This window comes from Bos indicus, chromosome 21 (assembly GCF_029378745.1).
Source record: "Bos indicus isolate NIAB-ARS_2022 breed Sahiwal x Tharparkar chromosome 21, NIAB-ARS_B.indTharparkar_mat_pri_1.0, whole genome shotgun sequence".
Lineage (NCBI taxonomy): Eukaryota > Metazoa > Chordata > Mammalia > Artiodactyla > Bovidae > Bos > Bos indicus.
Window position 1 is genome coordinate 66707597 of NC_091780.1, and position 25561 is coordinate 66733157.

Below are 25561 nucleotides of genomic sequence, written 5' to 3' on the forward strand. Positions count from 1 at the left end.
GGGCCCAGGACCTCACCTTGTATTCTAAAGTATATTCTTTCCCTTCCAGGATCCACTCTAGCTTGAAAGCTTTAGGACTCATAAAACTGGACGCACCCCTGAGAGGTGCCTGGGTCTATGGCGTGGGGACAGTCATTACCATCTCGCAGGGTTATTCTAAGGATTTAATGAGGTTGTGAGCAAGGGCCCTGCACCCAGAGGGCAGCTGAGCCCGGCTGTGTGGTGTCATTACCAGAGCGCCTTGCATCGCCCCTGACCACAAGGATCTGACTCATTCGGATTGCTCTCTAAAACTTAGGGCTCTGGAGAGAAACTCATGTTGCCAGTACATCTTGGCAGCTTTTGGAAGCACACCATTTCAATATTTAGACATTGCAGTTTTCCGATTGGTGCTAGGATGAAAATAATAAAAACTCAGCCTGAAAAGGGAGAAGAATAGAAATCAGCAGATTTATTATTTCACAGATTGTTCCTCCTAGGTAAACACGCCTAATACTATCTGCTTAACGAGTGAACGCTGCATTGTCTTTGGGGCCTCGGGCTCCACGGATACTCTGTGTGTCTGCTGCGCCCCACACCCGCCCATCTCAGGGTGCTTTGCTGATCATTAAGTGGGCAGAGGTAACTATGCATCTAATAGGCAATATTAGGTGTGTGCGTTCAAGCACGTCATGTGTAAACAATGGGGTGAAATCAATCGTGTTCACTTGGTTGACTGCCTCCTATAAGCACCGTTTCCATCTATTCCAGTTCCTTATTGCTGCCTAATGAACCACCCCCAAACCTGAGTGGCTTAACACGACAATAAGCATTTTCAATAAGTACGGTGTCATCACCTCCCCGGGTTCTGGGGGTTGACTGGGCTCAGCTGGTGCTCTTGCTGGTGTGTGGCAGTCGGCAGCTTGCCCTAGAGTGAGCTTGGTGCTGCCTCTGGGCTGGCATCTCAGCGGAGGGTGCTGCCAGGACACCCACACAAGGCCTCCGTGTGCACCTGGCTTCCTTCTAGCATGGCAGCTGGGTTCTAAGCGCAAGGCCCTGAGGGAAAGCCTTTTATGACCTAGCTTTGGTGGTCATCCCACATTACCTCAGTTTCAAGGGAATGGGTGGGTGGATTGTGATTGTCACATTGTGGAGGACCACAGTGGAACATGCGGTCAGCCTCACGTGCCTTCCAGGCGCGTGTATGCGTGTTAAGTCGCTCAGTCGTGTCCGACTCTTTGCCACCCCATGGACGGTAGCCCGCCAGACTCCTCTGTCCATGGGATTCTCCAGGCAAGGATACTAGGGTGAGTTGCCGGGCCCTCCTCCAGGGGATCTTCTGGATCCAGGGATCGAACCCATGTCTCTCACATCTTCTGCAGGTTCTTTACCACTAGCGCCACTTGGGAAGCCCACCTTCTAGGTACAAACAGTAAATCATTACTTTTTCCTTCAGTTCAGTCTCCAGGGAGGCCTGCTAGATGATTCTTTGTGAGTCTGGTTGCCACAGCTGTCTGTATAAGAAACTTATAACTATGAGCATGCATTTCTCTGAATGATAATAATCTGTAATTCTGATTTTGTACAGTTCAAAATTGTCTTCTTCCCACTTTACACAGGGAGAGCAGTTTTCCATATTTCAGGACAGATTCACACCCTGCCCCCCGCCCCAGCACCAGCCCCCAGCACTCTTGCTGCTCCTGAGGCCTGTGACTTGCCCCGCAGGAGAAGGCCTCCTCCCAGCACATGGAGAAGGCCTCCTCCCACCTCACGGGTTAATGCTAGTGTGGACACAGTGCTCTGGAAGCGTAAGAAAAAGACCGCAGTTGGGATTCGGCTGCAGCAGCCTTGAACCTTCGCCTGTTTGAGAGTCAAATCAGCAGAGATGTGGGGACTTCCCTGGAGGTCCAGTGGTTAGGACTTGGAGCTTTCACAGCTGGGGCACCCGGGTTAAGTCCCTGGTCAGGAAACTAAGATCCCAGAACCCGAGTCGGGAGGCCAAAAAAACAAAAAGGAGGGCTGACAGGTGCTCTGTGCCCCAAGGCCATGCTCTGGCTGCAGCAAGTGTGTACAAGAAAGGCTCTGTCTGGGCAGCCATGGGCAGGAGGCCTCTCCCAAGAGGCCGGGATGCTTCTCTGGGTGTCCCGCGCTCTCTGAGCTCAGCTTGCCCTTCTTGGAAGGTGGCTCACGGTTCAGGTCCCCCAGCACTCTCATCACACAGGAGAAGTCCTTTCTGCACCCCACCCCAACCCACCCCCGCCACCCACACTTATCACCTGCAGAAAACCCCTCCCACACCCCGCGTCTGTGACTTTGAACTCCTCCAAGACTTGCAGCACTTAGGATTCAGGGGTTGACCCATTTTCTCATGAACTACCCCCATATCCACCTGTGGCCTCCTAGTCAACCCCTCTCCACCTTTTCTCCCCTTATTGTAACAGCCCTACTCCTCCCTACCAACCCCCCTGTTCATACGGTTTAGAACTTGACCTTGAAGATTTCATACTCGAGAGACGCCACCCCAGCAACCTCGATTTCAGAGTAAGGTTTCCCCGAAGGCAACCTGGGGAGTTCCGCGTGGACCCCGCTGCAAGGCCCCGTCTCCTCCAGGGTCACGCTCCCTCTGGGCCCAGGTTTCTCTCGGCTCTGGTCCCCACGGGACTGACTGTCCCTCCACCTGGTGTGCCTGGTAGGGCCTCAGAAGACACAGGAAAACCCGGAATCTGAAGCAAAAGGCTCTGATGTGGGCTTGTCCCAGCCACGTGACCTCTCTCTGGGTCCTCCACCCCCACTGCTCCTGCTGTTATAGTTCAAATCGTTTACCTCCCCCTAAAAACCACATTGGGATCCAAACTCCCAGCACCTGAGAACACGACCTATTTGGAGATGAGGTCTTTGTTGAGGTCATCAATTTGCAGTGACGTCATCAGGGGAGGCCCCTAATTCCATTCGACTGGTGTCCTCATCAAAAAGAGAAACTGGGACCCACACATGGGGAACACAACGTGAAGACCCAGGGAGAAGACAGCGGTCTAGAGGCCGAGCCGAGAGGCCTGGCTTCCCTCGTGAACCACGGAGGAAGCAACCCCACCAGCATCTTCAGTGCAGACTGCAGACTGCAGACTGCAGACTCCAGAACTGGGACGCAAGAACCGTCTGGGGTTTCAGCCTCCTGGGATGTGGTCCTGGAATACTAATACCCCTGCCTGGTCGACATCCCAAAATGAGATAATACACAGAGGTGCTCTGTAAAGGGAAGGTGTTGCGGATTGATTTTCCCCATGAGCAATCACTGAGTGCCTACAGGACGCTGGAGCCGTGCCTGCGTGCCAGAGGTCTGCATGGCCAACTCCCAGCAAGTCTTCCTTTGCCCCCTCACAGGAGTCTTATTCTCGAAGGCCTTTTTAAAAAATTCATTCACTAATGAATTATGGCTGCCCTGGGTCTTCATTGCTGCATGGATTTTCTCTAGTTGTGGTGAGAGGGGGCCCATCTCCAGTTGCCGTGCACGGGCTTCTCAAGGTGTGGAGCCAGGTCTCCAGGCGCACAGGCTCAGTAGTGGTGCACAGGCTTAGCTGTCCTGTGGCATCTGGGATCTTCCCGGACCAGGAATCGAACCCATGTCCTCTGCGTTAGCAGCTGGATTCTTTACCACCCGACCACCAGGAAAGGCCTCGCAGCTCCGTTTTAAGTGGAATCGGTGTCAGACTCTTACAGTCCTCACGGCTCCTAGTTAACCATTAAGCACACAGTAGGTACTTCATCAAAGCCTATTGTGTGGACTCAGCTCTGGATGTGTAATAGCTGCAAATTATTTAAGGTACAAGTCTGTGCATGGGCATGCTGACTATTTTACAGTCTTCAGCAACATGCAGAGCAACTAATCATAGTTTAGGTTCAAACAGCCTCATCTATTTCTCTCCACAACAGGCCTGCCTTGTTCTGTGGGCCCCAGGATCTGGCCCCGAAGTAGCAACATCTGCTTGGCTTTCGTGGCCTTGTCCCACCCTGCCCGTGCAGATCGCGGCTTTGGAGGGGGTTTTGAGATGAGGGTATGGTTTCTGGGCAGAGCCGACTGCAGGCAAAAGGCATCTCATGTGATGCATTGCACAGGATTTTAATTCTAATAACCCTGTAGGTCATCTAAAACTGGTGGAAGGAAGGAAAGAAACAAGGAGGAAAGGAAGGAGGAAAACAAGGAGGAAGGGGGAAAAGCAAGCAACATATTTGGGGCAAAAACAGCCTCTCCAGCATGTGGATGCTGAGGCAGAAGGGTTTTCTGCACCACAAGGAGAATGCCGGGCGTGTAAATTAGATTGCCGTCTCTTCCCTGCGAACAGTGAGTAATTATAGATGCCAAGTGTCTGAGGGAAAATCTGCTGGCCACGTGGCCCCCTTTTTCCTTGATGTCTCTTTTCTTTGTTTCTCCAGGGTCCAAAGAAACCAGCGTGAATTATAGCAGCTGGCCACAGCCTCCTGACCCGTGAGAAATAAATGAGGACGTGTTTTCAAGTTCCACCCAGAATGCATTTACTGAGGGCCTAAAACATGCCAGGTCCCGTGGGAATGCATGAAGGGTCCTTTGCAAAAGGAGTATGCAACCTTGCCTGACAGTCCAGTTCCGTGATCTTTATTGAGTGATTACTGTATACCAGGCACTCTGCTCAGTTGGGGGTGAAGGGAGGGAAGAGGCATCAAGGTAAACACGTCATGATTCCTGCCCCTAAGGAGATTATTGAAGAAGGAAATGGCACCCCACTCCAGTATTCTTGCCTGGGAAATCCTGACGGGCTACAGTCCATGGTGTTGCAAAGATAGGACATGACTGAGTGTCTCAACAATAAGAACAACAAAGGAGAGTGTAGATTGGTGAGGGAGAGAGATTCATAAAGAGGCACTGTTTTCTCTTCCATCCTCATTGTTGTTCTGTCGCTCAGTCAGGTCGACTTTTTGCAGTCCCATGGACTGTGGCAAGCAGGCTCCCCTGTCCTTCACCATCTCCCAGAGCTTCTTCAAACTCATGTCCAGTGATGCCGTCCACCATCTCATCCTCTGTCATCCCCTTCTCCTCCTGCCTTCAATCTTTCCCAGCATCAGGGTCTTTTCCAATGAGTTGGCTCTTCACATTAGGTGGCCAAAGTATTGGAGCTTTAGCATCAGTCCTTCCAATGAATGTCAGGGTTGACTTCCTTTAGGATTGACGGGTTTGATCTCCTTGCTGTCCAAGGGACTCTCAAGAGTCTTTTCCAGCACTACAATTCAAAAGCATCGATTCTTTGGTGCTCAGCCTTCTATAAAGGTGCAACTCTCACATCCCTATATGACTCCTGGAAAAACCATAGCTTTGACTAGATGGACCTTTGTCAGCAAAGTGACGTCTGTTTTTTAACACACAATTCTCATCACCATCTATAAGGAGGCACAAGGGCTGCACCCATTTCACAGCTGTGGCAGCTGTGGCATAGAGGTTCAGTTGCTTCTGTGCGTTGGAGGTTGGAAGCAGAGGAGGAGTGTGGACCTGGCCTGGCTCTAGGCCCCAGGCTGAATGGTAATCCCAGCAGAAGAGATGTGAGAGATGCCAGGTAAGAACAGACGGTAAGCAGCCAGCAACAATGCGGGGGAGGACAAAGAAAGGACTGATATCTCTCCAGGGGTCCTGAGGCCACGTCTTCAGAACCGAAGGAGGGAGTGATTCCCACAGGGAGGCTGGGAGAGGCCCAGGGCTGGGGTGGACTTTGGGCTGAGTTTTCAGACTGAGGAGGATTTTACTAGGCAAGGAGGTCGGGGAAGCAGAGCAGGTAGAGGCTACAGCCAAGGCAGGAACTTGTGGGGTCAGGATACTTGGAAGACACGAGGGATGCAGAGGAAGCAGAGGCAAGGGCACATCTCAGAGGGCCCTACTGGCATCCTGAGGGGTTAGATCTGTCCTGTTGATGCCAAGAAAAGTCTGTAAGGAAGAATGTTTGAGGACCAAACCAGGACACTGACCAAGGAGGCTGGGGCTGGGCCCCAGGGGCCAGATGTGCACCCAAGGCAGCCAGTGGTGGAAAGACCCAGAGGAAGATCCAAGGCAAGGCTCTCAGGGACCAAGAGTGAGTCAAGGAATCCACAACGAACAGTCCAAAGACGAAAGGAGGCCCCAGGCAGAGTCAGAAGACAGAGCTGGAAGGCCCCCCAGGACAAGAACCCCACGTGGGGGTGGAAGGTCTTTGTCTTGTGATTACTGGTCCTCAGGAACAGCAGTGGGACCAGGAGTCCAGGAGAGAGAGGGTAAAAAAAGGGACTCAAACGAGGGAGGAGTCTGCAGAGGGCCGCAGTGACTCTTGGAGAAGGAAATCGCACCCCACTCCAGTCTTCTTACCTGGAGAATCCCCGTGGACAGAGGAGCCGGAGGAGGGGCTACAGTCCATGGGGTTGCACGGAGTCAAACATGACTGAAGCGACTTAGCACCAGCAGTGACTCCGACAGGGAAAGGAGACTAAAGGGGGACCAGCTTCCTGGATAGCAGCGTCCACAGAGCTACGCATAGGAGCAAGTTAAGGTGCCATGACGTTCAGTCCTAAAGCTGCAGGTTTCAGGGAGTTTCCTGGTGGCCTACTGGTTAGGATTCCAGGCTTTCATTGCTTTGGCCCAGGTTCAATCCCTGGTCAGGACTGAGATCCTGCAAGCTGCACAGTGCAGCCAAAAAATAATATAAAATAAAATAATGAATGCATTAAATAAATATATATATATGTATATACATATATATATGTATACACACACACATATATACTTATAGGACTTCCCTGGTGGTACAGTGGATAAGCGTCTGCCTGCCAAGGCAGGGGACCCGGGTTCAATCCCTGGTCCAGGAGGATTCCCACATGCCGTGGCGCAACTAAACCTGTGAGCCACAACTACTGAAACCCACAGGCCCAGAGCCCGTGCTCTGCAGCAAGAGAAGCCCGCACACTGCAACTGGACGCAACTAGAGAAAGCCCAAGCAGATCAATGAAGACCCAGCGCAGACAAATACAAATAAATTTAAAATATATATACATATGTATATAAACCTTTAAAAAAAAAACCCTGAAAGTTTTATTGTTCCCATTTGTCAGTAAAAAAATATATATGTATATACATAGAAAAAAATAGAAAGATATACACAAAGATCAGAGAAGGCGATGGCACCCCACTCCAGTACTCTTGCCTGGAAGATTCCATGGATGGAGGAGCCTGGTGGGCTGCAGTCCATGGGGTCGCTAACAGTCGGACTCGACTGAGCGACTTCACTTTCACTTTTCACTTTCATGCATTGGAGAAGGAAATGACAACCCACTCTGGTGTTCTTGCCTGGAGAATCCTAGGGACAGGGGAGGCTGGTGGGCTGCTGTCTATGGGGTCGCACAGAGTCGGACACGACTGAAGCGACTTAGCAGCAGCAGCAGCAGCATACACAAAGATATGAGATTATAATTCATTTTAGTTTCTCTCCTATTTACTGGTGCCTGCTGAATTCTGTGCAACAAATGTTTTACCTTCGGAGTGAGTTAGATTTTGAAAAAAGTGGAGAAAAGGGAGAACCCCATAACAGGCCTTCCCTACCTTGTCAAAGCTGAATCGAACAGCAACCTATGAAATACAGGATTATCGTGGTGTCACCTCAGTATTAGTATAGTCCCAAATAATGAGAACATGAAATTACCCAGGTCAGTACCAGCTGCAACTTATGATGAAGAAAACAACCCAAGTCAACTCTATGTCCAGCCAGGACCCCTGTGAAGGCTGCCAATTAGCATTCTGGCTTTCTCTGCCCACCCCATCCCCACCCTCACCTACATCCACCTCATCCGTCAACCAAAACAATGGTCTAAGTCAGGTTGAAATGCCAATGTCTTTATGCCTCAGTGTGCTTCATGCTTAATCGCTCAGTTGTGTTCGACGCTTTGCAACCCCATAGACTGCAGCCTGCCAGGCTCCTCTGTCTATGGGATATTTTTCAAGACAAGAGTACTGGAGTGGATTGCCATTTCCCCCTCCAGGGGATCTTCCCGACCCAGGGATAGAACTGGCTTCTGCATTGCAGGCAGATTCTTCACCACTGAGTCATGGGGGGAAACCCTGATGCTGGGAAAGATTGAAGGCAAAAGGAGAAGTGGGCAGCAGAGGATGGGATGGTTAGACAGCATCACCGACTCAATGGACGTGAATTTGAGTGAACTCTGGGAGATAGTCGAGGAGTCTGGTGTGCTGTAGTCCATGGCGTCACAAAGAGTCAGGCAATAACATTAATGCCTCAGGGCCTTTACATCAACTGGTCCTTGGGTTATAAAGCTCTTGCCAGTATCTTAGACGGCTGACTTTTTTTTTAAAATCAGGTATAAGTTCAAATTTTACCTTCTCAGAGAAGGCTTTCCTGATCATTGTAGCTAAAATAGCCACCACTGTCCCCTGACCAGGCACCTGATTGAGTCTAACCTAGCTAGCACTGTTCATGGAAATTTCTGGAATGATGGGAATGTTCTGTGTCTGTTCTGTCCAGTGTGGTAGCCACCAGAGACATGTGTCTACTGCACACTTGAAATGGCTAGTGTGGATAAAGAGTTCAATTCTAAATGTTATTTCATTTTAGTTAATTTAAATGTAAGGGTCCATGTGGCTAGTGGCTACTGTTTTGGATGGCATGGGCTAAAGCATTACTCACTTGGCTTTGTTTTTGTTTTTTTTTCATAGTCTCTCAATGTCCGAAATGACCTCCTTCGTCTGCTTGCCTACGTATTGACTGTGTGTCTTCCCCATCAGGATACAGGTTCTATAAGAGAAGCGGCTTGTTCATCCTCTTTACTGTTATCATCCCAACTCCAGCAACACAGAAAGAGTGCAATAAATGGTGAACAAATAAAAGGAGCAAAGGTGAACGTTGAAGGTTATTGAATCTTTCCTTGATAGTTTGGTTAGATCTTATATCAGACAGCCATTGCCAATGTGCTGTGTAACAAAACACCCCAAAGCTCAGTGACTTAAGCAGACACCTTTTCATCTCACAGATCCGTGGGTGACCCGAGGGTTACCGGGCAGTCAGTTCACCCAGGCTGGGCTGGGTGGAGATCAGCCCCACGTCTGTGGCTGCCCAGGGTGGCTAACACAGGTGGAGTTGGAAGGGATAGCCCTGTTCCAAAGACCACGCACCTCTTCCAAAACCGGAAGCGAGCCCGGGCGCGTTCTTCCCATGGTGATGGCAGAAGCCCCGAGACTAAGGGGGGCGCTCAGACCTGCTGAAGGTGAGGCTTGGAACTGGAGCACCTCCACTTTTGCCTCGTCCTGCTGGCCAGCACAAATCCATCACAAGGCGGGGGCGTGTGCTCCACACACAGTGGGAGGGCCCGGCAAAATCGCATGGCAATGGGTGTGGAGACGGGGAGGAGGGCCATTCTTGCCATCTACCTGTATTATTATCATTGTAGCAGTTTGGGCCACAGTAACAGAACACCATCGGTTGGGTGGCTTAAGCCACACACACTTACGTCTCACAGTTCTGGAAACTAGGAAGTATAAGATCAAGGCCCCAGCAGATCTGGTGTCTGGTGAGAGCCTACTTCCTGGTTTATTGGTCCTCGCATGGCAGAAACCGGAACAGACAGAGCGAGAGAAGAAGCAAGCTTTCTTGTGTCTTATGAGGGCATTAGTCCCACTGTGAAGGCTCCACTCTCAGGAACTAATTACCTCTCGATGACCCCATTTCCAGACGTCATTATGTTGGGAACTAGAGCCTTAACGTGAATTTGAGAGGGATACAAATATCGTCACGTGTGTGTGTTAGTTACTCAGTCATGTCCAGCTCTTTGTGGCCCCAAAGACTGTAGCCCACCAGGCTCCTGGGTCCATGGAATTCTCCAGGCAAGTACACTGGAGGGGGTAGCCTTTCTCTTCTCCAGGGGATCTTCCTGACCCAAGAATCGAACCCATGTCTCCTGCATTACAGGTGGATTCTTTACCATCTGACACCAGGGAAGCCCCAAAATTGTCATGGCACTATCATTAGGCCTTTCGGCTGTCAGCACAGAAACTCAGCTGGAAGACTAGCCTGAGAAAGAGCCCACTGTAAGCTATACCAAGGACAGACTCGAACACAAAGCCAAGGACACAGGCTTCCACGGAGCCTGGCCTCTGGGAACCGGGCTGGAGCACACTTGTAGCTCTGAGCCCGCTCTCACCTCTGCAGTTCTGATTGCTTCCATCCCATCTAGATGGGACTCTAGCAGATGGATTCCTCGGCTCCTCATCCCTGTGTCTCTCCTCCTCCTTCCATCCCTCATAAGTTTGACTTGAACGCGGCCAACACTAACCCTCCTCCCTGACTCTTCAGCCCCTTTGACTTTCTGCCCCGTTCTCCCCGCGTTTCTTAGTTCAGATGGTCCAGCAAGCCTCCTGACATCAGGACACACTCCAAACTGTTGCCCAGACCAAGGACTGGGCCTCTTATCTGAGCCCCCTCCATCTGGACTAATTCCCTGTGGTCTCAGGATGACGTGGCACAAACGTGTCTGCGAGCAAGGCAGCCCCGTAAAGCGCCTGGCACTCACGGGTCAGCGATGCAGACGCTCTGCTGGTGCCCTCACGACAGGAGAAGAAACTCGGGTTCAAAAGGCCGAGAAAATGGCAGGATGTGCACTGGGCATCTGCTCTTCTTCCCGTTTGTCCTGCACCTTCTCCCCTGGGGAACCCTCCCTCCCTAATTCCATGGAACTTGGGGGACCAGGGGCTGGCTGTCAGACACAGCTCCCAGGCCCAGGCCTCCTGCTGTGGGGACCCAGGCCCACCCTCATCTCGTGTTTGTGTCCCCAACTCTCCATATTTCAGTCGACTTAGCGTGGAGGGTTCCTGTTAGTTGAAACCAAGGAATCCTGAGCAGTGTCGTGAGCGTGATTGGGACACAGCTCCCTGAGAATGAGAGGCGCCACCACGCTCCACTCTGCCCAGTAGTGGCAACGACAGCAGAGCGCGAAAGGGAGTGGCAGCTGCAGCATCTAGAAATTCTCTCTTCTGATTCAACTTTCCCTCTGGCTTTCTTTTAGGATGGAATAGCACTTTGCTCCCACGATTTTCCTAAATCAGTTGGCGCCATCTAACAGGAGGCTGTTGTTATTGTTCAGCCTCTCAGTCGTGTCTGACTCTTTGTGACCCCATGGGCTGCAGCACGCCAGGCTCCCCTGTCCTCCACCATCTCCCAGAGTTTGCTCGAACTCATGTCCATTGGCTCAGTGGTGCCATCCAACCATCTCATCCTCTGCCACCCTCTTCTCCTCTTGCCTCCTCTTCTCCTCTTTCCCAGCATCAGGGTCTTTTCCAAAGAGTCGGCTCTTCACATCATGTGGCCAAAGAACTGGAGCTTCAGCTTCAGCATCAGTCCTTCCAATGAATATTCAGGGTTAGAGTAAGTGATTTGAGAGAGTCTGACATTATCAGCCTCCTCTGGTCCCTTTTGTGTAACCTGGAGCCATCAATGATTAATATAGACAGTCTCTCCTACATGGCCTCAAAACTGAGAATGAGCACAACCAAATGAGCACAGTGCTTTTTCCCACTGCTTTGTAGGAGTGGGCTTCCCTGGTAGCTTAGTGATGAACAATCCTCCTGCCAATGCAGGAGACACAGGTTTGATCCCTGGATTGGGAAGATCCCCTGGAGGAGGAAATGGCAACCCACTCCAATATCCTTGCCTGGGAAATTCCATGGACAGAGGAGCCTGGCACACCACAATTCAGTTCAGTTCAGTCACTCAGCCGTGTCCAATTCTTTGTAGCCCCATGAACTGCAACACACCAGGCTTCCCCGTCCATCACCAACTCCCGGAGCCTACTTAAACTTGTGTCCATCACATTGGTGATGCCATCCAACCATCTCATCCTCTGTCATCTCCTTCTCCTCCTGCCTTCAATCTTTCCCAGCTTCAGGGTCTTTTCCAAAGAGTCAGTTCTTTGCATCAGGTGACCAAAGTATTGGCGTTTCAGCTTCAGCATCAGTCCTTCCAATGAATATTCAGGACTGATTTCCCTTAGGATTGACTGCTTGGATCTCCTTGCAGTCCAAGGGACTCTCAAGAGTCTTCTCCAACACCACAGTTCAAAAGCATCAATTCTTCGGCACTCAGCTTTCTTTACAGTCCAACTCTCACATCCATACACGACTACTGGAAAAATCATAGCTTTGACTAAATGGACCTTTGTCGGCAAAGTAATGTTTCTGCTTTTTAATATGCTGTCTAGGTTGGTCATTGCTTTTCTTTCAAGGAGCAAGCATCTTTTAATATCATGGCTGCAGTCACCATTTACAGTGATTTTGGAGCCCAAGAAAATAAAGTCTCTCACAGTTTCCACTGTTTCCCCATCTATTTGCCATGAAGTGATGGGACTGGATGCCATGATCTTTCGTTTTTTGAATGTTGAGTTTTAAGCCAGCTTTTTCATTCTCTTTCAGTTTAATCAAGAGGCTTTTTAGTTCTTCTTCACTTTCTGCCGTAAGAGTGGTGTCATCTGCGTGTCTGAGGTTATCGATATTTCTATATGATATTTCTCTGCTACAGTTCATGAGGTGGCAAAGAGTAGGACTGTCAAATACAGTCTTATCAACAACACAATCTAAGAATGAAGAAAAACTCTAAAAACCGGATAATGGGGCTGCTCCATCAACTGCAAGTGCTAAGATCTTGCACAAGGTACAAAAATATTTCTTTTTGTGTTTTAGGATCATTCACACCACCCACAACCATATCTCACCTAAACCAGGCATCCAAGTTGAGAAATTCTATTGTAAACCCACAAAGGATAATATCAATTACTTATCATAGCATTTCTATTTATCAATAAAATTCATGTTAATTATTATTTTTAAAAAAGAATGAAAGAGGCTAAGCATGGAAAGAATTTTCAACTATCTTATTTCTAATTTGGAAATAATTATTTCTAATTCACAAATGGTTGGAAATTCTTCTCATAGATCAGGTTTGCATTAGGACTATTTGGGTAGGATAGAAAGGCAGAGGGGACATTAGGGTCACCCAGAGAAAATTGTCTTATGAGTCCTAAGTTTGACTCAGGCCAGCATCTGGAATCACCAGGTAAAAGCTGAGGATACTGCTACCTCCCAGTGTGCTACCTGAAGAAAGACACAAGAATGCACAGCCTCACAGGAATCAAAGAAACATCCGACAACAAAATGAGGACTGCTCCGTTCTTTAAAAGGGGACTGTACTCTTTGAAAATGTTAATATCAGAAAGAAAGAAAGGGCTGTAGAAATATACTAGACTGAATATTCCAGACTGAAGGAGGCTAAAGAGACATGACAATTTAATGCAATACCTGAAGCTTAGGATGGATCTTAGGGTAGAGGGGAAAAAAATTCTCTAGAAAGTATAATTAGGTGCACTGACAAAACTGGAGTGTGGGAAGTAGACCACAGTACTGCATCGGTGTAAATTTATGCATTACGCTCATGCAAGAGAATTTCCCTACTCTTAGGAAATACAAACTCTAGCATTAGGGAGAAGCGTGTAATCTGAGCAGCTCACTCTCACAGGGCAAAAGAAGAAAATCACGTTTACAGACAGATGGATAGATAATAGATAAGTGAAAACGGGGCCAAGCACTAACAACAGGTAAATGTGAGTAAAGGGCGTGTGGATGTTCTTTATGCCATTTTTGTCATTTCTTATCATTTAGAAAGTATTTCCAAATACCTATTCAAAGGGAAACCCTGAGAAGATGGTTACCGAATGGCTTTGATGGATTAAACTATGGTTTGCTTTCAATACTTTTATCTTGTTTCCAATGATGCGCACACACACTTTATTTGTTCGATGGCAGCTGACTTTATTGATGTTGACACAGAGTTCTTTAAGCACCTCCTAACCCCCTACATGATGATGCTCATGTATCATTTAAGCCTCACGACAGTCTGGAGGGGGAGTGTGATCATCTCCATTTCGCATGTGTGCGGGAGGCTCAACTGTTGCGCCAGGGTTCAGGTACGCTCCCATGGACTCACGCCACAGCCTAAGGAAAGGAACAGTCAAAAACGCTTCTTCCCTGAAACTTTTGGGAGACCCCAGAGCCCCAAGTAAGAGCCCCTGCCCTGGAACAAGGAAGCAGAGCAATGAAAAGAGAGGGTTGGGGCCCTCCCCACCCCAGGCAGGGCACGGGGGACTCCAGGACCCCAGGGGCAGCCGACGCCAGGTGTGTACATGTGGAGGCTAGGAGTGCAGGGGTCTCCCAGGAGGCCTCTCAGGACTCAGAGGGCTTTAGGGTGGGGGGTGGGGGGCAGCGGGGAGAGGACGGGCATGTACCAGGTGGTACCGGGAGGGTGGGAACAGCTACCTCCTCTGCTGACACCCCAGCTCCCGTCACACAGCAGACACAGGACTGTGGCATGACTAGTGGAGCCCAGTGCAAAACACACGCCTGGGGCCCCCTGTTCAAAAATACAAATAAGTACAAGAAGATAATGTCTGAGCCTCAAACAAAGCCTCCGGCACAACCACACAGTCACAGGCCCGTGAAACCCTGACCAGACCCTGTCCTGGGAGCTTTATCCTACCAAGTCCTTGAGGGAGTGGGGCATTTTTATGTCCATTGACTCGATGAGGAAGCTGAGCCCCAAGGTGATTAAGTGAACAAGACACAGCTGGTGGGGGCTCAGTCAACAGTGAATGGAAGGCACATCCCTGATGGTCCAGTGGCTAAGATTCTACATGCTCAGTGCAAGGGGCCTGGGTCCAATATCTGGTCAGGGAACTGATTCCACAGGCCACAACTAAGAGTTTGCACACCACGGCTAAAGGATCTCACACGCTACAACTCAGACCTCGTGCAGCCAAATTCATACATATAAACACTTCTTAAAAAAGAAAGAGTGAACGAGTGAACTTGGTAAGACACATTAACAGCAAGAGGCAGAACTAGGTTCACACAGGACCCTCTGCACGCAGTCTCCATCCTGCCCAGGAATTCACAGCTGCCAGGGCCTGCAGACACCCCGACCTAGGAGCTAACCATGTGAGGGACCCACCTGTCATTAGGCCTAAGTTCAATTAATCTACTGTGAGTTGGAACCCATATTTTTATAAGGCTGCAGCAGATCCTGTTATACGCCTGTGCCGCATGCTCAGTCACGTCTGACTCTTTGTGACCCCATCAACTGTAGCCTTCCAGGTTCCTCTGCCCATGGGATTTTCCAGGCAAGAATACTGGAACAGATTTCTGTTTCCTACTCCAGGGGATCTTCCTGACCCAAGGATGGGAATCCACATCTCTTGTGGATTGTCTCCTGCATTGACAGGCAGATTCTTTACAAGAACCCCACCTGGGAAGTCCATTATATACCTGAAATGGTGGCAAATCTTTATTTTCTGAGTGTGGACTTGGTATCTGGAAATGCCAAAAGTCATTCTATGTCAAACGGGGTCAACTTGAGACTAATGTCTTGAGTTGCTTCTCTTTCTTTCCTGCTTAAGAAGAAAACAAACTATGGCAAAAATTAAAGTATCCAGAGTTTATTATTCAAAAAAAGATGTTCTAAAAATCTGAGAAAAGTACATGGATATCCTCCAAAGTGAAGGCCTATTCTTCTGAAGGGGGAATTTGGATGTAAAAATTATAATTCATTCTAAAAGGCAGTCTTATTGAATTGTTAAGCAAAACCTCTCAACAAAGAGAAGTCTAGGACCACACGGCTTCACCAGTGAATTCTACCAAATACTTAAAGAAGAATTAACATGAGTTCTTCTCAAACTCCTAGAAAAAATTGAAGAGAAAGGAACACTTTCTAACTCATTGTATTAAATTAGTATGATACCAAAGCTGCTGCTGCTGCTAAGTTGCTTCAGTCGTGTCCGACTCTGTGCAACCCCAGAGATGGCAACCCACCAGGCTCCCCCGTTCCTGGGATTCTCCAGGCAAGAACACTGAAGTGGACTGCCATTTCCTTCTCCAATGCATGAAAGTGAAAAGTGAAAGTGAAGTTGCTCAGTCGTGTCCAACTCCTAGCGACCCCATGGACTGCAGCCTACCAGGCTCCTCTGTCCATGGGATTTGCCAGGCAAGAGTCCTGGAGTGGGGTGCCATTGCCTTCTCCGTACAAAAGCTAGGCAAATACATTATAATAAAAGAAAACCATAGACATCATTCCTAATGAATATTGATGCAACAGTCCTCAACCAAATACTAGCAAAAGTAAATCAATAGCAAATTAAAAAGACTATACACCACAGCCAACTGGGATTTATTCCTGGAATGCAAAGATGGCTCAACATGTGAAAATCTTATTGACACAATACACAACTTAACAGAATATAGGGGAGAAAACACATGATGACTTCAATTGACACAGAAAAAACATTTGACAAAATTTAACACCATTTCATTATTTAAAAAAATACTCAACAAACTAAGAATAGAAGGAAACTACCTTACCATAATAAAGGCTATGACTAGAAAGTCAACAGCTGACATTATACTCAAAAGCGAAAGTCTGAAAGTTTTTCCTCTAAGATCAGGAACAAAACAAGGACATCTGCTTTCACCACTTCTATTCAACACAGTACTTGAAGTCCTACCCAGAGCAGCTAAGTAAGAAAAAAACAGGCACCAAAATTGGAAAGGAAGAAATAAAATCACCCTTGTTAGTAGAAAACATGATCTTATATGTAGAAAACCTTAAAGACTGTTAGAGCTTATCAATGAATTCAGCAGTTGCAGGATATAAAAATCAACACCCAAAAAAATCAGTTGTGTTTTTGTAGACTAACAATGAACAACCCAAAAAGGAAAGTATGAAAACAATTCCATTTACAATAGCATCAGAGAGAGTAAAATACTTTAGAATCAACTTCATCAAAGAGGTAAAAGAAACTTAGATAGTAGAAACTACAAATCACTGCTGAAAGAAATGAAAGAAAACATAAATATATTGAAAGACCCTGTGTTCATGAATTGGAATGCAAAATATTGTTAAGATGTCAAAACTACCCAAAGTAATCTAGAGGTATAATGCAATCCCTATCAAAATTCCAATGGCACTTTTTGAAGAAATAGAAAAATCCACCTTAAAATTCGTATAGAATCTCAAGAAATCCTGAGCAAGCCAAAAAAAATCTTGAAAAAGAAGCACAAAGTGAGAAGTCTCGCACGTCCTAATTTCAAAGCATATTACACAACTACAGTAATCAGAACAGTGGTGCTGGCATACAGACGGACACACAGACGGCGGAAGAGAAGAGAAGGCCCGGAAGCAGAGCCTCGAATATGTGGCCAACGGGCTTTCAACACGACTGTCGAGACATTTATGGGGAAAGGACAGTCTCTTCAAGAAATGGCTATGGGAAGACTGGATATCCAAATGCAAAAGAACGAAGTTGGAGGCTTGCCTTATACCATAAATAAAAATTAACTCAAAATGTATCAAAAACATAAACATAAGAGCTAAAACTATAAAACCCTCAGAATAAAACACAGGGGGAAAGCTCTATGACATTGGATTTGTCAATATTTCCTTGAACATGACACCAAAAGAGCAGGCAACAAAAAACCAAAAAAAAAGGATAAATTGATTACATCAAAATTTAGCATTTCTGTGCCTCAAAGGACACAATCAACAGTGAAAAGGCAACTTGCGGTAGAGGAGGAAATATTTTCAAATCATACATCTGATAAGGGGTTCGTATCCAGACTACATAAGGAATTCCTACAACTCAGCAACAAGAAAACAAACAACCTGACTGAAAAATGCCCATGACTAGATATTTTTCCAAAGAGGACATGTTGTTGCTGTTGTTTAGTTGTGAAGTCATGTCTGACTGTGACTCCATAGACTGCAGCACACCAGGCTTCTCTGTTCTTCACTGTCTCCCAGAGCTTGTTCAAATTCATGTCCATTGAGTCGGTGACACCATCCAACCATCTCATCCTCTGTCATCCCCTTCTCCTCCTGCCTTCAATCTTTCCCAGCATCAGGATCTTTTCCAATGAATCGGCTGTTTGCATCAGGTGGCCAAAGTATTGGAGCTTCAGCTTCAGGTTCAGCCATTACAGTGAATATTCAGGGTTGATACACAAATAAACAAGCATATGGAAAGATACTGAACATCACTATTAGGAAAATCCAAATCAAACCACAATGAGATAACACCTCACACAAACAAGTTAGGTTGGCTACTAACAAAAGGGAAAAAAACAAGTGTTGGTGAAGATGTGGAAAAAAATGGAACCCTTGTGCACTGTTGATGGGAATATAAAATGGTACAGCCTCTATGGTAAAAGTATAGCAGTTTCTCAAAAAATTAAATATACAAGTACCATATGATCCAGCAAGTCCACGTCCAGATATATATTCAAAAGAATTGAAAGCAAGATCTCAAAGAAATATTTACATACCCATGTTCATAAGAGCCTTTTTCACAGTAGCCAAGAGGTGAAACCCAAATGGCCATCAAGGAATAAATAATTTTAACTGTGGTATATCCATACAATGAGCTATTATTCAGCTTTACAAAGGAAGGCTGGCCCACACGTGTCGTCTGGCCCACACGACAACATGGAAGAACCTTGAGGACAGTATGCATAATATAAGCCAGTCACGAAAGGTCAACTCGTGTGTGATTCCACTTCATAGAAACAGAAAGGAGAATGGTGCTTGCCAGGGACTGGGGTCCGGGGAGAGAAAACAGGACGTTGTTTCAGTTTTGCAAGATGAAAAAAATCTGGATGTGAATATGTGAGTATACTTACTGAACTGCAATTTCAAAATGGTTCACATAATAGATTTTATATGTATTTTACAATCAAAAAAATGTTTTTTCGAAAGCCAGTCTCATCCCCTCTCAGTTAAAACTTGGATGGTGGTTCATGCAAAAAGGCAGTCTTTTCAGGTCTCCCAGCACAGAGTCGTTGTCTGCAAGGAATTTTGCTCACTAGACAAGGTGTTACTCTCAGGTCTTTAAAGCACAGTTGAGGTTTTCTCTTTCTCCACATCAAGGGCAGAAAGATGGCAATAACGTGTGTGTGTGTGTGTGTGTGTGTGTGTGTGTGTGTGTGTAAGTGCATTCAGCAAACGGTAACGTTCTGTCCAGATGGAGAATTTCTTCTTAAATGAAGTGTGTAGACACAGTGTCAGCCCATTATATTCTGTTGCGCTCACAGTAACCACGGAGGGAGCCGGGAAGATTGTGTCCTATCTGTTATATGTGGGGTTAGACCAGGGTTTCTCTGTCTCAGTTCCGGCAGTTGAGTTGCTCAGTCGTGTCTGACTCTTTGTGACCCCGTGGACCGCAGCACGCCAGGCTTCCCCGTCCATCACCAACTCCCGGAGCCTGCTGTCTCGGTAGTGCTGACATTTGGAGCAGATGGATTCTTCCTTGTGGGGCTGCCCTGTGCACTGAAGGATGTTTAGCAGCATCCCTGGCTTCTAACCACTAAAGGCCAGTAGCAGCCATCCCCCACCCAGTGCTGACAACCCAAAATGTCTATAGACATTGTCAGATGTCCTCGGGGCATAGAATCTGCCCCGTTTGAGAACCACAGGTTCAGAGGATCTGAGTCAAGGTCACATGGAATTGACACGTAAACCTGCGTCTTTTGATTCCTAATCTCCCATCCCTGTATGACACGGGGTTATTCTCACTTAAGGTCCCTCCAGAGGCCCCACCACATACACACCCTTCTCTGCCCTGCTCCATCCCAGGGACCGCATCGCTGGTTCTCTGGCCCACTGCTCCAGGTGGTTAGGCCACCAGTGGGAGGTACTGTGAGGGGGTGGGGGAGAGGAGAGAGGTCAGAGTATTTACTCCCCCTCCTTGGCTTCCCTCCCTGCACAGAGGGCTCTGACCGTGGCTCTGCCAGGCTCAGGGAGCACCATGGCCCCGCCTCTGCCCAGGTAGGTGTGGGGACATGGACAGCTCCCATCACCCCCGCCACCATGCTGTGCCCTCCCTCCAACACTTGCTTGACCTCTGCCTGCGTCTGTCCATAGACCTTTCATTCATTTATTCCTGCTTAGACCTTTTGGATTGGGCCATATGTTTCCTGCCTGTTGAAGTCACGAACACCAAACTCTGGACGAGAACTCAAATTCAGCACTGGCACACTGCAGCTATTCCCCAGCGCCTGGCCTTCCCGCTAGCTTTCTGCTGCCTGCCTCCTGCCCTCCTCGCTCAGAAACCTCCTAATCCCAGGTCTCTAATGCTCTTACGGTGTTCTCTCCCCACCTTGGGTTATTTCTGTCCTGTCTTATCTCCTCCACTGGACTTAGGGATTTGGGAGGAAAAAAAGAAAGGGATTTTATCTCCATGAAAATGAAATTATATTTTGTGTAGTTGCCCGGTTTTCTTCTATATTTAATGAAATTAAAATATTTTTAGAACTTTTTTAATGACTTTGATAGATTGTTTTAGAGCAGTCTACAAAACTTTAAGTTTTAGAACCTTCATAAACGTATCACCATTTGGCTTTCACAGAGAAAGTCCTCCAGGTTCACCCTACACAGTTGTTGCTCAGTTGCTAAGTTGTGTCCGACTCTTTGTGACCCCATGGACTGCAGCACCCAGGCACCCCCATCCTTCACCATCTCCCAGAGTTTGCTCAAACTCAAGTCCATTGAGTCGGTGATGCCATCCAACCATCTCATCCTCTGTCACCCTCTTCTCCTGCCCTCAATCTTTCTCAGCATCAGGGTCTTTTCCAAGGAGTCAGCTTTTTGCATCAGGTGGCCAAAGGATTGGAGCTTCAGCTTCAGCATCAGTCCTTCCAGTGAATATTCAGGATTGACTTCCTTTAGGATGGACCGGTTTGATCTCCTTGCAATCCAAGGGACTCAAGAGTCTTCAGCACCACAATTAAAAATTCGTTGGCACTCAGCTTTCTTTATGATCCAACTCTCACATCCGTACATGACTTGTGAAAAAACCATATATGGACCTTTGTCAGCAAAGTGATGTCTTCGATTTTCTGTATGCTGTCTAGGTTTGTCATAGCAAGGACACCCTGCAGAGCAGGGTGGTTTATTGCCAGACGGTGATTCACCAGCTGACCCCTGGCACTTATCACAGCTCTTAAGGGGCCAAGCAAGAGGCTTTCCTTAGTCTGAGTAGTCTTGGTACCCCTGGGCCTTAGGTTGGTGACTTTGGGGTGTGTTTCCTTGGATCCTCAGAGCTGAAGAGCAGTTCCCATCAAATCACTGTCCATTCCGTGGCAACCAAGCTGAGTGTGTGCTGGCTTCTGTGGTCAAAACTCCTTGTGGACATTTCATTCTAGTGTAATCTGACTGACATGTATTCTCTACCCCTCCACCCCTACTCTGCAAATTTGTAATGTGTGAATAAATAGGCCAAAATTCCACAAGAAATGAGTGTTTAAGCACCAATCTGTGGAAATGAAGTGAGGAAACAGTAGAGGCAGGGTAAACAAGTTGAACTTCTGGAGTGGAGAAGGCCCAGGGGTGGCCTTGAAGAAGTTACTACCCCATCCAGGCTGTGGGCAGCCCCTGGCCAGGAGTGGGGAGGAGTGAGGATGGGGAGCCTACTGGACAGAGTAGGGGGCTTGTAGGCACACCCCGGGCTGATGGGGAGATGAGAGGAGGTCACAGGACAGGCTGAGATGATGGGCCAAACCACAGAGGCAGGGGAAATCAGTCTCTTCAATCAACACCGGGCCCTGGGAAACCCAGAATGCCTGTGAGGTGATCACTCCCCCAGGAACCTCAGCTGAAAGTCTGAGTGTGCGACGTGGTGGGACCCAGGCTGACGTCCAGGGAGCCCGGACAGGAGGCTCTGGGTCAGGGAGGCCCGAGCGGTAGCATGGCCGCAGGGCCGAGGCAGGCCCAGCCTCCGAGGAGCGTGTGAGGGCAGGGCCGTCACAGACGTGTTTGAGAGTAGGGGAGTGGGGAGGACTCCTGAGGGTGGGTGCACGAAAGGACCCCATGGCTGACTGTGGGGCAGGAGCCATCTTCTCTGTGCCCTGCCTTTCCTCACCAGCCAACCCCCTGCCCCTGAGTGAGGCGGCAAGACTCTGTGGTCCTGCGGCTGATGACTGCCGTGCAGCCCAAGACCCGAGTCCTCCAGGACCTCTCTGGCCCTGAGAGACCTTGGCGCCACAAATGCAGCAATCCACTGTACAGAGGAACTAGACGTGGAGAAAGCATTTCTGGGTTACTCAGGGCCATCTTCAGGATAAGTGTTTGAAAAGGGTGGGGGTCTGAAGAAAAAGGGGTTTTGTGTAATAGAGGCAGTGTCTTTATGAACATGGGCCATCTCAGACACATGTGCATGCACCACACACATGCACATACGAGTATGAACACACACACACTATCTCTATATCCCTTTGACAGCCTGTTTTTTTTAATGCATTTTTTCATTTTTGGCTGTGCTGGGTCTTCATTGCTGTACATGCATTGCTGTACACCTTTCTCTAGTTGTGGTGAGCAGGGGCCAATCTCTAGTTGTGGTACACGGGCTTCTCATTGCAGTGGCTTCTCTCGCAGAGCACAGGCTCTAGAGCATGTAGGCTCAGTAGTTGTGGCTCACGGGCTTAGCTGCCCCATAGCACGTGGGATCTTCACAGACCAGGAATGGAACCTGTGTCTCCTGCACTGGCAGGTGGATTCTCAACCCCTGGACCACCAAGGAAGTTCAACAGCCTGTTTGGTTATTTTTTAACTTTTTATTTTTTACTGGGCATAGCCAATTAACTGGAGAAGGAACTGGCAACCCACTCTAGTATTCTTGCCTGAAAAACCCCATGGACAGAGGGGCCTAGCAGGTTACAGTCTACGGGTTCACAAAGAGTCAGACTGAGCAACAACAATAGCCAATTATCAAAGTCATGGTAGTTTCAGGAGAACAGCAAAGGGACTCAGCCACACACATGCTATGCTATGCTAAGTCACTTCAGTCGTGTCCGACTCTGTGCAACCCCATAGACGGCAGCCCACCAGGCTCCCCTGTCCCTGGGATTCTCCAGGCAAGAACACTGGAGTGGGTTGCCATTTCCTTCTCCAATGCATGAAAGTGAAAAGTGAAAGTGCAGTCGCTCAGTCGTGTCCAACCCTCAGTGACCCCATGGACTACAGCCTTCCAGGCTCCTCCATCCATGGGATTTTCCAGGCAAGAATGCTGGAGTGGGGTGCCATTGCCTTCTCCGCCACACACATACATATATCCATTGTCCCCAAACTCCCCTCCCATCTAGGCTCTGACAGCCTATTTTGAATCCCTTCTTTTGAGACCAGGATCTACCTCTACCATCTGCGTTCCTGTAAATGCCACGGGAGCCAGGACACGGCACGGTTCCCAGCATCCCCTGGGAACATTCTATAACTTTTGGCTAGAACACTGGCTATGAGATGGCCCTCTCTAATGTGGACAAATGAAAACCAGCTCGATGGCCATTGAGGACCACACATGGTAGGTTTGCAGTGTTGACTCGTTTCTCCAGTTACTGTGGTTTCAAGGTCACTGGGTGGTAACTAGGTAGCTCTTCTAATATCTTGCCCTACATTTTCCCTCAACTCAATTTGACCTGATAAACACCTACCCTGACATGCACTGACACTCTGTCAGATCTGCATTTCCATTTGCAGTCGACACCCCTACTAGCATATTGCAGCTGCAGCTCAAATTCGGCATGTCCCAAGACTGAAATCACGTTTTCTCAAAAGCCGGCTTTCCATTCCTTATCCCCTCACATCCCTTCCTCATCATGAGGGTGCCCAAACTACAAACACGGGCATCAGCCTTTCATCTTCGATTCTGGCTCTCCTGCCTGAGCAAGTTGGCCTCCAGGGTATTTGGGGTCCTTCCTCGTGTTGTTGTCATCGAGAGCCCTCACAGGCAGCATCTGGACCAGAATGAGAGCCTGGTTGCTCCCCTCCCCCAACACTCCTGCCACAATGTCTTCTAAAGTGCAAATGTGAGCCAGTCACTCCCCAGCTTAGTATCCTTTAGTGACCCCGAACCATTATACATTCAAAAAGAAGTCCAATTCCTTGCCAAAGCCTACTAGTCTTAATTAGAAGTCTTTGTTCCTTCACTCTCATCTCCAGCCATAAAAATACTCCTGTGTTCTTTCAGGATTACAAGCCAGGCCATTCTCACTCCAGACCTTGCAGGCTTGCCTTGTCACCATGTCACATCCTGTGATTCCTGACTTTCTTGTTTCCACCCCCAAGGAGCTGGTGTGCTTCAAGACAAGGGTCACGCCTTGTTCACCATGGTATCCCTTGCACTGTGCTTTGCACACAGTGGGCATCCAACAAAATGTTTGTTGAATGAATGACGGCAATACTGCATCAAGGGCTATGATACAAGAATACTGGTGACACAGACAAGTCTCAGGAAAGCCCCTGAGCCCCTTTAGAACTCTGTGGTCATCAACTAACAGTTTCAGAATTGTCCTTTCTGATATAGACTTACACTGGGTTTATTAGATTGTCAGCATATATGTCATTTTAAAAATGAAGTGTTATTAACCAGAGGCATTGCTCTACCCTCTCTCCACTTTTAACTTTTTTTTTTTTGGAGAAACTATTAACCCACTTAAAAGACTAATCAAAAACCGTTTCTTCTGCACAAATGGCTGTTTAGGGCTGTGCTGTGCAATTAACCTGAGGATATTCGTCTAAAGACACACATTCAGACACCTGCATGCAGAACTTACTTTCAGGACCTCCCACGACACTCCTCACATTAGTTCTTTTTTTCTTCTTTTAGCTTTCTCACGGCAGAGCCGCGCAGGATAACCGAAAATGCTTTGCCTGGCAACTTTCAAGAGTGAAAACCCAGGCCTAAGAGAACACAATGGTTTCGAAGTGCCCAGATAAGATTCAGTTCCTAATCTTCACAGGTGAGACACCAACGGTCCCTGCACGTGAAATCCGCTCACTCCTAGAGTCTTAATACCTAAAGTATTTCTGCACTACACAAATTGCGGGAATATCAAAGTTAGCCCACTTCCCTTGGAAAACTCATCTCCCAAGAGCTATTAGCGAGGTAAAATGAACCACGTGATTCCTGGTCATAATGCAGAGATTTCTTACGATCAAGCCAAATTAAAGAATAAAATAAAATCCCATTGGCAAAGCAGGAGCCTGACCTGTCGGGTGGGGCCACCAGAGGCGGGGCCCCGGACCGGGGGCGAGGCCAACACAGGAGGAGGCGGGGCTGATCCGGGGGCGGGGCCAACGCAGGAGGCGGGGTTGATCTGGGGGCGTGGCCAACACAGAAGGAGGCGGGCGGACCCCTATGGGCGGGCCCTAGCGGGAACCCGCGAAGCCGCTGCTCGCGTGGCTGCCGGGCCTCCTCAGCCGCTACCCAGCGCCGCGGCGGCCAGGGGCCGAAGTCGCCGTTCGCGTCCCTCTGGCCGCACAAGTTATTGCCATCCGTTTCAAATGTGTCCCCTGCTCTATCTGTACCGAACCTCCACAACAGTTTCCGGTCTGTCGCCTCAGCCGAAGCCCCACACTCCCTCCCCAGCCGCCGCCGCTGCCCTGTGTGAGACGGACCCGAGCCGGAGTGCGGGGAGGGAGACCGAAGCCGCGCGAAGGAGCGGGGAGAA

At 48.3% G+C, this 25561-nt stretch overlaps 1 long non-coding RNA gene across 1 annotated transcript; it reads right to left on the reverse strand.

Annotated features, from left to right (window-relative positions):
• Nucleotides 1-13717: 13717 nt before the first annotated feature.
• Nucleotides 13718-25532, reverse strand: LOC139178263 (uncharacterized). The gene is made up of 4 exons (XR_011562726.1): nucleotides 25100-25532; nucleotides 15341-15462; nucleotides 14336-14429; nucleotides 13718-14014 (listed from the first exon to the last, which is right to left on the reverse strand). It is a non-coding gene; the product is annotated as an uncharacterized lncRNA (long non-coding RNA).
• Between the last annotated feature and the right edge of the window lie 29 nt (nucleotides 25533-25561).